This window comes from Cheilinus undulatus, linkage group 22, assembly GCF_018320785.1.
Source record: "Cheilinus undulatus linkage group 22, ASM1832078v1, whole genome shotgun sequence".
Classification (NCBI taxonomy): domain Eukaryota; kingdom Metazoa; phylum Chordata; class Actinopteri; order Labriformes; family Labridae; genus Cheilinus; species Cheilinus undulatus.
The window spans coordinates 36,278,644-36,290,335 of record NC_054886.1 but is presented as its reverse complement, the minus strand read 5'-3'; positions in this window follow the sequence as shown (position 1 = coordinate 36,290,335).

The following is an 11,692-nucleotide window of genomic DNA, read 5'->3' as shown; positions in this document are numbered from 1 at the left end:
TGCTTTTGAAGGTTATCTCATCCTTTAAAAATTATAAAACATTCCATCCCTGCCTTTGAAGGTTATCTCATCCTTTAAAGTTTATCAAACATTCCCTCCCTGCCTTTGAAGGTTATCTCATCCTTTAAAGTTTATCAAACATTCCATCCCTGCCTTTGTAGGTTTTCTCATCCTTTAAAGTTTATCAAACATTCTATCCCTGACTTTGAAGGTTATCTCATCCTTTAAAGTTTATCAAAAATTCCGTCCCTGCCTTTGAAGGTTATCTCATCCTTTAAAGTTCATCAAACATTCTATCCCTGACTTTGAAGGTTATCTCATCCTTTAAAGTTCATCAAAAATTCCGTCCCTGCCTTTGAAGGTTATCTCCTCCTTTAAAGTTTATCAAACATTCCCTCCCTGCCTTTGAAGGTTATCTCATCCTTTCAAGTTCATCAAAAATTCCGTCCCTACCTTTGAAGGTTATCTCATCCTTTAAAGTTTATCAAACATTCCGCCCTGCCTTTGAAGGTTATCTCATCCTTTAAAGTTTATCAAACATTCCGTCCCTGCCTTTGAAGGTTATCTCATCCTTTAAAGTTTATCAAACATTCCGCCCTGCCTTTGAAGGTTATCTCATCCTTTAAAGTTTATCAAACATTCCGTCCCTGCCTTTGAAGGTTATCTCATCCTTTAAAGTTCATCAAAAATTCTGTTCCTACCTTTGAAGGTTATCTCATCCTTTAAAGTTCATCAAACATTCTGTCCCTGCCTTTGAAGGTTATCTCATCCTTTAAAGTTTATCAAACATTCCGTCCCTGCCTTTGAGGGTTATCTCATCCTTTAAAGTTTATCAAACATTCCGTGCCTGCCTTTGAAGGTTATCTCATCCTTTAAAGTTTATCAAACATTCCCTCCCTGCCTTTGAAGGTTATCTCATCCTTTCAAGTTCATCAAAAATTCCGTCCCTACCTTTGAAGGTTATCTCATCCTTTAAAGTTTATCAAACATTCCGCCCTGCCTTTGAAGGTTATCTCATCCTTTAAAGTTTATCAAACATTCCGTCCCTGCCTTTGAAGGTTATCTCATCCTTTAAAGTTCATCAAAAATTCCGTTCCTACCTTTGAAGGTTATCTCATCCTTTAAAGTTCATCAAACATTCTGTCCCTGCCTTTGAAGGTTATCTCATCCTTTAAAGTTTATCAAACATTCCGTCCCTGCCTTTGAGGGTTATCTCATCCTTTAAAGTTTATCCAACATTCCGTCCCTGCCTTTGAAGGTTATCTCATCCTTTAAAGTTTATCAAACATTTCATCCCTGCCTTTGAAGGTTATCTCATCCTTTAAAGTTTATCAAACATTCTGTCTTTGCCTTTGAAGGTTATCTCATCCTTTAAAGTTTATCAAACATTCCGTCCCTGCCTTTGAAGGTTATCTCATCCTTTAAAGTTTATCAAACATTCCGTCCCTACCTTTGAAGTTTTTGTCATATTTTAAAGTTTATCAAACATTCCGTCCCTGCCTTAGAAGGTTATCTCATCCTTTAAAGTTTATCAAACATTCTATCCCTGACTTTGAAGGTTATCTCCTCCTTTAAAGTTCATCAAAAATTCCGTCCCTGCCTTTGAAGGTTATCTCCTCCTTTAAAGTTCATCAAAAATTCCGTTCCTGCCTTTGAAGGTTATCTCATCCTTTAAAGTTCATCAAAAACTCCGTCCCTACCTTTCAAGGTTATCTCATCCTTTAAAGTTTATCAAACATTCCGCCCTGCCTTTGAAGGTTATCTCATCCTTTAAAGTTTATCAAACATTCCGTCCCTGCCTTTGAGGGTTTTGTCATATTTTAAAGTTTATCAAACATTCCGTCCCTGCTTTTGAAGGTTATCTCATCCTTTAAAAATTATAAAACATTCCATCCCTGCCTTTGAAGGTTATCTCATCCTTTAAAGTTTATCAAACATTCCCTCCCTGCCTTTGAAGGTTATCTCATCCTTTAAAGTTTATCAAACATTCCATCCCTGCCTTTGTAGGTTTTCTCATCCTTTAAAGTTTATCAAACATTCTATCCCTGACTTTGAAGGTTATCTCATCCTTTAAAGTTTATCAAAAATTCCGTCCCTGACTTTGAAGGTTATCTCATCCTTTAAAGTTCATCAAAAATTCCGTCCCTGCCTTTGAAGGTTATCTCCTCCTTTAAAGTTTATCAAACATTCCCTCCCTGCCTTTGAAGGTTATCTCATCCTTTAAAGTTCATCAAAAACTCCGTCCCTGCCTTTGAAGGTTATCTCATCCTTTAAAGTTTATCAAACATTCCGTCCCTGCCTTTGAGGGTTTTGTCATATTTTAAAGTTTATCAAACATTCCGTCCCTGCTTTTGAAGGTTATCTCATCCTTTAAAAATTATAAAACATTCCGTCCCTGCCTTTGAAGGTTATCTCATCCTTTAAAGTTCATCAAAAATTCCGTTCCTACCTTTGAAGGTTATCTCATCCTTTAAAGTTCATCAAACATTCTGTCCCTGCCTTTGAAGGTTATCTCATCCTTTAAAGTTTATCAAACATTCCGTCCCTGCCTTTGAGGGTTATCTCATCCTTTAAAGTTTATCAAACATTCCGTGCCTGCCTTTGAAGGTTATCTCATCCTTTAAAGTTTATCAAACATTCCGCCCTGCCTTTGAAGGTTATCTCATCCTTTAAAGTTTATCAAACATTCCGTCCCTGCCTTTGAAGGTTATCTCATCCTTTAAAGTTTATCAAACATTCCGCCCTGCCTTTGAAGGTTATCTCATCCTTTAAAGTTTATCAAACATTCCGTCCCTGCCTTTGAAGGTTATCTCATCCTTTAAAGTTTATCAAACATTCCGCCCTGCCTTTGAAGGTTATCTCATCCTTTAAAGTTTATCAAACATTCCGCCCTGCCTTTGAAGGTTATCTCATCCTTTAAAGTTTATCAAACATTCCGTCCCTGCCTTTGAAGGTTATCTCATCCTTTAAAGTTCATCAAACATTCTGTCCCTGCCTTTGAAGGTTATCTCATCCTTTAAAGTTTATCAAACATTCCGTCCCTGCCTTTGAGGGTTATCTCATCCTTTAAAGTTTATCAAACATTCCGTCCCTGCCTTTGAAGGTTATCTCATCCTTTAAAGTTTATCAAACATTTCATCCCTGCCTTTGAAGGTTATCTCATCCTTTAAAGTTTATCAAACATTTCATCCCTGCCTTTGAAGGTTATCTCATCCTTTAAAGTTTATCAAACATTCTGTCTTTGCCTTTGAAGGTTATCTCATCCTTTAAAGTTTATCAAACATTCCGTCCCTGCCTTTGAAGGTTATCTCATCCTTTAAAGTTTATCAAACATTCCGTCCCTACCTTTGAAGTTTTTGTCATATTTTAAAGTTTATCAAACATTCCGTCCCTGCCTTAGAAGGTTATCTCATCCTTTAAAGTTTATCAAACATTCTATCCCTGACTTTGAAGGTTATCTCCTCCTTTAAAGTTTATCAAAAATTCCGTCCCTGCCTTTGAAGGTTATCTCATCCTTTAAAGTTCATCAAAAATTCCGTTCCTGCCTTTGAAGGTTATCTCATCCTTTCAAGTTCATCAAAAATTCCGTCCCTACCTTTGAAGGTTATCTCATCCTTTAAAGTTTATCAAACATTCCGTCCCTGCCTTTGAAGGTTATCTCATCCTTTAAAGTTTATCAAACATTCCGTCCCTGCCTTTGAAGGTTATCTCATCCTTTAAAGTTTATCAAACATTCCGTCCCTGCCTTTGAAGGTTATCTCATCCTTTAAAGTTTATCAAACATTCCGTCCCTGCCTTTGAAGGTTATCTCATCCTTTAAAGTTTATCAAACATTCTGTCCCTGCCTTTGAAGGTTATCTCATCCTTTAAAGTTCATCAAAAATTCCGTTCCTACCTTTGAAGGTTATCTCATCCTTTAAAGTTTATCAAACATTCTGTCCCTGCCTTTGAAGGTTATCTCATCCTTTAAAGTTTATCAAACATTCCGTCCCTGCCTTTGATGGTTATCTCATCCTTTAAAGTTTATCAAACATTCCGTCCCTGCCTTTGAAGGTTATCTCATCCTTTAAAGTTTATCAAACATTCTGTCCCTGCCTTTGAAGGTTATCTCATCCTTTAAAGTTTATCAAACATTCCGTCCCTGCCTTTGAGGGTTATCTCATCCTTTAAAGTTTATCAAACATTTCATCCCTGCCTTTGAAGGTTATCTCATCCTTTAAAGTTTATCAACATTCTGTCTTTGCCTTTGAAGGTTATCTCATCCTTTAAAGTTTATCAAACATTCCGTCCCTGCCTTTGAAGGTTATCTCATCCTTTAAAGTTTATCAAACATTCCGTCCCTACCTTTGAAGTTTTTGTCATATTTTAAAGTTTATCAAACATTCCGTCCCTGCCTTTGAAGGTTATCTCATCCTTTAAAGTTTATCAAACATTCCGTCCCTGCCTTTCAAGGTTATCTCATCTTTTAAAGTTTATCAAACATTCCGTCCCTGCCTTTGAGGGTTATCTCATCCTTTAAAGTTTATCAAACATTCCGTCCCTACCTTTGAAGTTTTTGTCATATTTTAAAGTTTATCAAACATTCCGTCCCTGCCTTTGAAGGTTATCTCATCCTTTAAAGTTTATCAAACATTCCGTCCCTGCCTTTCAAAGTTATCTCATCTTTTAAAGTTTATCAAACATTCCGTCCCTGCCTTTGAAGGTTAACCTTATCCGTTAAAGTTTATCAAACATTCCGTCCCTGCCTTTGAGGGTTTTGTCATATTTTAAAGTTTATCAAACATTCTGTCCCTGCCTTTGAAGGTTATCTCATCCTTTAAAGTTTATCAAACATTCCCTCCCTGCCTTTGAAGGTTATCTCATCCTTTAAAGTTTATCAAACATTCCATCCCTGCCTTTGCAGGTTATCTCATCCTTTAAAGTTTATCAAACATTCTGTCCCTGCCTTTGAAGGTTATCTCATCCTTTAAAGTTTATCAAACATTCCGTCCCTGCCTTTGAAGGTTATCTCATCCTTTAAAGTTTATCAAACATTCCGTCCCTACCTTTGAAGTTTTTGTCATATTTTAAAGTTTATCAAACATTCCGTCCCTGCCTTTGAAGGTTATCTCATCCTTTAAAGTTTATCAAACATTCCGTCCCTGCCTTTGAAGGTTATCTCATCCTTTAAAGTTTATCAAACATTCCGTCCCTGCCTTTGAAGGTTATCTCATCCTTTAAAGTTTATCAAACATTCCGTCCCTGCCTTTGAGGGTTTTGTCATATTTGAAAGTTTACCAAACATTCTGTCCCTGCCTTTGAAGGTTATCTCATCCTTTAAAGTTCATCAAAAATTCCGTTCCTACCTTTGAAGGTTATCTCATCCTTTAAAGTTCATCAAACATTCTGTCCCTGCCTTTGAAGGTTATCTCATCCTTTAAAGTTTATCAAACATTCCGTCCCTGCCTTTGAGGGTTATCTCATCCTTTAAAGTTTATCAAACATTCCGTCCCTGCCTTTGAAGGTTATCTCATCCTTTAAAGTTTATCAAACATTTCATCCCTGCCTTTGAAGGTTATCTCATCCTTTAAAGTTTATCAAACATTCTGTCTTTGCCTTTGAAGGTTATCTCATCCTTTAAAGTTTATCAAACATTCCGTCCCTGCCTTTGAAGGTTATCTCATCCTTTAAAGTTTATCAAACATTCCGTCCCTACCTTTGAAGTTTTTGTCATATTTTAAAGTTTATCAAACATTCCGTCCCTGCCTTAGAAGGTTATCTCATCCTTTAAAGTTTATCAAACATTCTATCCCTGACTTTGAAGGTTATCTCCTCCTTTAAAGTTTATCAAAAATTCCGTCCCTGCCTTTGAAGGTTATCTCATCCTTTAAAGTTCATCAAAAATTCCGTTCCTGCCTTTGAAGGTTATCTCATCCTTTCAAGTTCATCAAAAATTCCGTCCCTACCTTTGAAGGTTATCTCATCCTTTAAAGTTTATCAAACATTCCGCCCTGCCTTTGAAGGTTATCTCATCCTTTAAAGTTTATCAAACATTCCGTCCCTGCCTTTGAAGGTTATCTCATCCTTTAAAGTTTATCAAACATTCCGCCCTGCCTTTGAAGGTTATCTCATCCTTTAAAGTTTATCAAACATTCCGTCCCTGCCTTTGAAGGTTATCTCATCCTTTAAAGTTCATCAAAAATTCCGTTCCTACCTTTGAAGGTTATCTCATCCTTTAAAGTTTATCAAACATTCTGTCCCTGCCTTTGAAGGTTATCTCATCCTTTAAAGTTTATCAAACATTCCGTCCCTGCCTTTGAGGGTTATCTCATCCTTTAAAGTTTATCAAACATTCCGTCCCTGCCTTTGAAGGTTATCTCATCCTTTAAAGTTTATCAAACATTCTATCCCTGCCTTTGAAGGTTATCTCATCCTTTAAAGTTTATCAAACATTCCGTCCCTGCCTTTGAGGGTTATCTCATCCTTTAAAGTTTATCAAACATTCCGTCCCTGCCTTTGAAGGTTATCTCATCCTTTAAAGTTTATCAAACATTCCGTCCCTGCCTTTGAAGGTTATCTCATCCTTTAAAGTTTATCAAACATTCCGTCCCTGCCTTTGAAGGTTATCTCATCCTTTAAAGTTTATCAAACATTCCGTCCCTGCCTTTGAGGGTTATCTCATCCTTTAAAGTTTATCAAACATTTCATCCCTGCCTTTGAAGGTTATCTCATCCTTTAAAGTTTATCAACATTCTGTCTTTGCCTTTGAAGGTTATCTCATCCTTTAAAGTTTATCAAACATTCCGTCCCTGCCTTTGAAGGTTATCTCATCCTTTAAAGTTTATCAAACATTCCGTCCCTACCTTTCAAGGTTATCTCATCTTTTAAAGTTTATCAAACATTCCGTCCCTGCCTTTGAAGGTTAACCTTATCCGTTAAAGTTTATCAAACATTCCGTCCCTGCCTTTGAGGGTTTTGTCATATTTTAAAGTTTATCAAACATTCTGTCCCTGCCTTTGAAGGTTATCTCATCCTTTAAAGTTTATCAAACATTCCCTCCCTGCCTTTGAAGGTTATCTCATCCTTTAAAGTTTATCAAACATTCCATCCCTGCCTTTGCAGGTTATCTCATCCTTTAAAGTTTATCAAACATTCCGTCCCTGCCTTTGAAGGTTATCTCATCCTTTAAAGTTTATCAAACATTCCGTCCCTGCCTTTGAGGGTTATCTCATCCTTTAAAGTTTATCAAACATTCCGTCCCTACCTTTGAAGTTTTTGTCATATTTTAAAGTTTATCAAACATTCCGTCCCTGCCTTTGAAGGTTATCTCATCCTTTAAAGTTTATCAAACATTCCATCCCTGCCTTTCAAGGTTATCTCATCTTTTAAAGTTTATCAAACATTCCGTCCCTGCCTTTGAAGGTTAACCTTATCCGTTAAAGTTTATCAAACATTCCGTCCCTGCCTTTGAGGGTTTTGTCATATTTTAAAGTTTATCAAACATTCTGTCCCTGCCTTTGAAGGTTATCTCATCCTTTAAAGTTTATCAAACATTCCGTCCCTGCCTTTGAGGGTTATCTCATCCTTTAAAGTTTATCAAACATTCCGTCCCTACCTTTGAAGTTTTTGTCATATTTTAAAGTTTATCAAACATTCCGTCCCTGCCTTTGAAGGTTATCTCATCCTTTAAAGTTTATCAAACATTCCGTCCCTGCCTTTCAAAGTTATCTCATCTTTTAAAGTTTATCAAACATTCCGTCCCTGCCTTTGAAGGTTAACCTTATCCGTTAAAGTTTATCAAACATTCCGTCCCTGCCTTTGAGGGTTTTGTCATATTTTAAAGTTTATCAAACATTCTGTCCCTGCCTTTGAAGGTTATCTCATCCTTTAAAGTTTATCAAACATTCCCTCCCTGCCTTTGAAGGTTATCTCATCCTTTAAAGTTTATCAAACATTCCATCCCTGCCTTTGCAGGTTATCTCATCCTTTAAAGTTTATCAAACATTCTGTCCCTGCCTTTGAAGGTTATCTCATCCTTTAAAGTTTATCAAACATTCCGTCCCTGCCTTTGAAGGTTATCTCATCCTTTAAAGTTTATCAAACATTCCGTCCCTGCCTTTGAAGGTTATCTCATCTTTTAAAGTTTATCAAACATTCCGTCCCTGCCTTTGAAGGTTAACCTTATCCGTTAAAGTTTATCAAACATTCCGTCCCTGCCTTTGAGGGTTTTGTCATATTTTAAAGTTTACCAAACATTCTGTCCCTGCCTTTGAAGGTTATCTCATCCTTTAAAGTTTATCAAACATTCCGTCCCTGCCTTTGAGGGTTATCTCATCCTTTAAAGTTTATCAAACATTCTGTCCCTGCCTTTGAAGGTTATCTCATCCTTTAAAGTTTATCAAACATTCTGTCCCTGCCTTTGAAGGTTATCTCATCCTTTAAAGTTTATCAAACATTCCGTCCCTGCCTTTGAGGGTTATCTCATCCTTTAAAGTTTATCAAACTTTCCGTCCCTGCCTTTGAAGGTTATCTCATCCTTTAAAGTTTATCAAACATTCCGTCCCTGCCTTTGAAGGTTATCTCATCCTTTAAAGTTTATCAAACATTCCGTCCCTACCTTTGAAGTTTTTGTCATATTTTAAAGTTTATCAAACATTCCGTCCCTGCCTTTGAAGGTTATCTCATCCTTTAAAGTTTATCAAACATTCCGTCCCTGCCTTTCAAGGTTATCTCATCTTTTAAAGTTTATCAAACATTCCGTCCCTGCCTTTGAAGGTTAACCTTATCCGTTAAAGTTTATCAAACATTCCGTCCCTGCCTTTGAGGGTTTTGTCATATTTTAAAGTTTATCAAACATTCTGTCCCTGCCTTTGAAGGTTATCTCATCCTTTAAAGTTTATCAAACATTCCCTCCCTGCCTTTGAAGGTTATCTCATCCTTTAAAGTTTATCAAACATTCCGTCCCTGCCTTTGAGGGTTATCTCATCCTTTAAAGTTTATCAAACATTCCGTCCCTGCCTTTGAAGGTTATCTCATCCTTTAAAGTTTATCAAACATTTCATCCCTGCCTTTGAAGGTTATCTCATCCTTTAAAGTTTATCAAACATTCTGTCTTTGCCTTTGAAGGTTATCTCATCCTTTAAAGTTTATCAAACATTCCGTCCCTGCCTTTGAAGGTTATCTCATCCTTTAAAGTTTATCAAACATTCCGTCCCTACCTTTGAAGTTTTTGTCATATTTTAAAGTTTATCAAACATTCCGTCCCTGCCTTAGAAGGTTATCTCATCCTTTAAAGTTTATCAAACATTCTATCCCTGACTTTGAAGGTTATCTCATCCTTTAAAGTTTATCAAAAATTCCGTCCCTGCCTTTGAAGGTTATCTCATCCTTTCAAGTTCATCAAAAATTCCGTCCCTACCTTTGAAGGTTATCTCATCCTTTAAAGTTTATCAAACATTCCGCCCTGCCTTTGAAGGTTATCTCATCCTTTAAAGTTTATCAAACATTCCGTCCCTGCCTTTGAAGGTTATCTCATCCTTTAAAGTTTATCAAACATTCCGTCCCTGCCTTTGAAGGTTATCTCATCCTTTAAAGTTCATCAAAAATTCCGTTCCTACCTTTGAAGGTTATCTCATCCTTTAAAGTTCATCAAACATTCTGTCTTTGCCTTTGAAGGTTATCTCATCCTTTAAAGTTTATCAAACATTCCGTCCCTGCCTTTGAAGGTTATCTCATCCTTTAAAGTTTATCAAACATTCTGTCTTTGCCTTTGAAGGTTATCTCATCCTTTAAAGTTTATCAAACATTCCGTCCCTGCCTTTGAAGGTTATCTCATCCTTTAAAGTTTATCAAACATTCCGTCCCTACCTTTGAAGTTTTTGTCATATTTTAAAGTTTATCAAACATTCCGTCCCTGCCTTTGAAGGTTATCTCATCCTTTAAAGTTTATCAAACATTCCGTCCCTGCCTTTCAAGGTTATCTCATCTTTTAAAGTTTATCAAACATTCCGTCCCTGCCTTTGAAGGTTAACCTTATCCGTTAAAGTTTATCAAACATTCCGTCCCTGCCTTTGAGGGTTTTGTCATATTTTAAAGTTTATCAAACATTCCGTCCCTGCCTTTGAAGGTTATCTCATCCTTTAAAGTTTATCAAACATTCCGCCCTGCCTTTGAAGGTTATCTCATCCTTTAAAGTTCATCAAAAATTCCGTTCCTACCTTTGAAGGTTATCTCATCCTTTAAAGTTCATCAAACATTCTGTCCCTGCCTTTGAAGGTTATCTCATCCTTTAAAGTTTATCAAACATTCCGTCCCTGCCTTTGAGGGTTATCTCATCCTTTAAAGTTTATCAAACATTCCGTCCCTGCCTTTGAAGGTTATCTCATCCTTTAAAGTTTATCAAACATTTCATCCCTGCCTTTGAAGGTTATCTCATCCTTTAAAGTTTATCAACATTCTGTCTTTGCCTTTGAAGGTTATCTCATCCTTTAAAGTTTATCAAACATTCCGTCCCTGCCTTTGAAGGTTATCTCATCCTTTAAAGTTTATCAAACATTCCGTCCCTGCCTTTGAAGTTTTTGTCATATTTTAAAGTTTATCAAACATTCCGTCCCTGCCTTTGAAGGTTATCTCATCCTTTAAAGTTTATCAAACATTCCGTCCCTGCCTTTGAGGGTTAACCTTATCCGTTAAAGTTTATCAAACATTCCGTCCCTGCCTTTGAGGGTTTTGTCATATTTTAAAGTTTATCAAACATTCCGTCCCTGCCTTTGAAGGTTATCTCATCCTTTAAAGTTTATCAAACATTTCATCCCTGCCTTTGAAGGTTATCTCATCCTTTAAAGTTTATCAACATTCTGTCTTTGCCTTTGAAGGTTATCTCATCCTTTAAAGTTTATCAAACATTCCGTCCCTGCCTTTGAAGGTTATCTCATCCTTTAAAGTTTATCAAACATTCCGTCCCTACCTTTGAAGTTTTTGTCATATTTTAAAGTTTATCAAACATTCCGTCCCTGCCTTTGAAGGTTATCTCATCCTTTAAAGTTTATCAAACATTCCGTCCCTGCCTTTGAGGGTTAACCTTATCCGTTAAAGTTTATCAAACATTCCGTCCCTGCCTTTGAGGGTTTTGTCATATTTTAAAGTTTATCAAACATTCCGTCCCTGCCTTTGAAGGTTATCTCATCCTTCAAAGTTTATCAAACATTCCGTCCCTGCCTTTGCAGGTTATCTCATCCTTTAAAGTTTATCAAACATTCCATCCCTGCCTTTGCAGGTTTTCTCATCCTTTAAAGTTTATCAAACATTCTATCCCTGACTTTGAAGGTTATCTCATCCTTTAAAGTTCATCAAAAATTCCGTCCCTACCTTTGAAGGTTATCTCATCCTTTAAAGTTCATCAAAAACTCCGTCCCTACCTTTGAAGGTTATCTCATCCTTTAAAGTTCATCAAAAACTCCGTCCCTACCTTTGAAGGTTATCTCATCCTTTAAAGTTTATCAAACATTCTATCCCTGACTTTGAAGGTTATCTCATCCTTTAAAGTTTATCAAACATTCCGTCCCTGCCTTTGAAGGTTATCTCATCCTTTAAAGTTTATCAAACATTCCGTCCCTGCCTTTGAGGGTTATCTCATCCTTTAAAGTTTATCAAACATTCCGTCCCTGCCTTTGAAGGTTATCTCATCCTTTAAAGTTTATCAAACATTTCATCC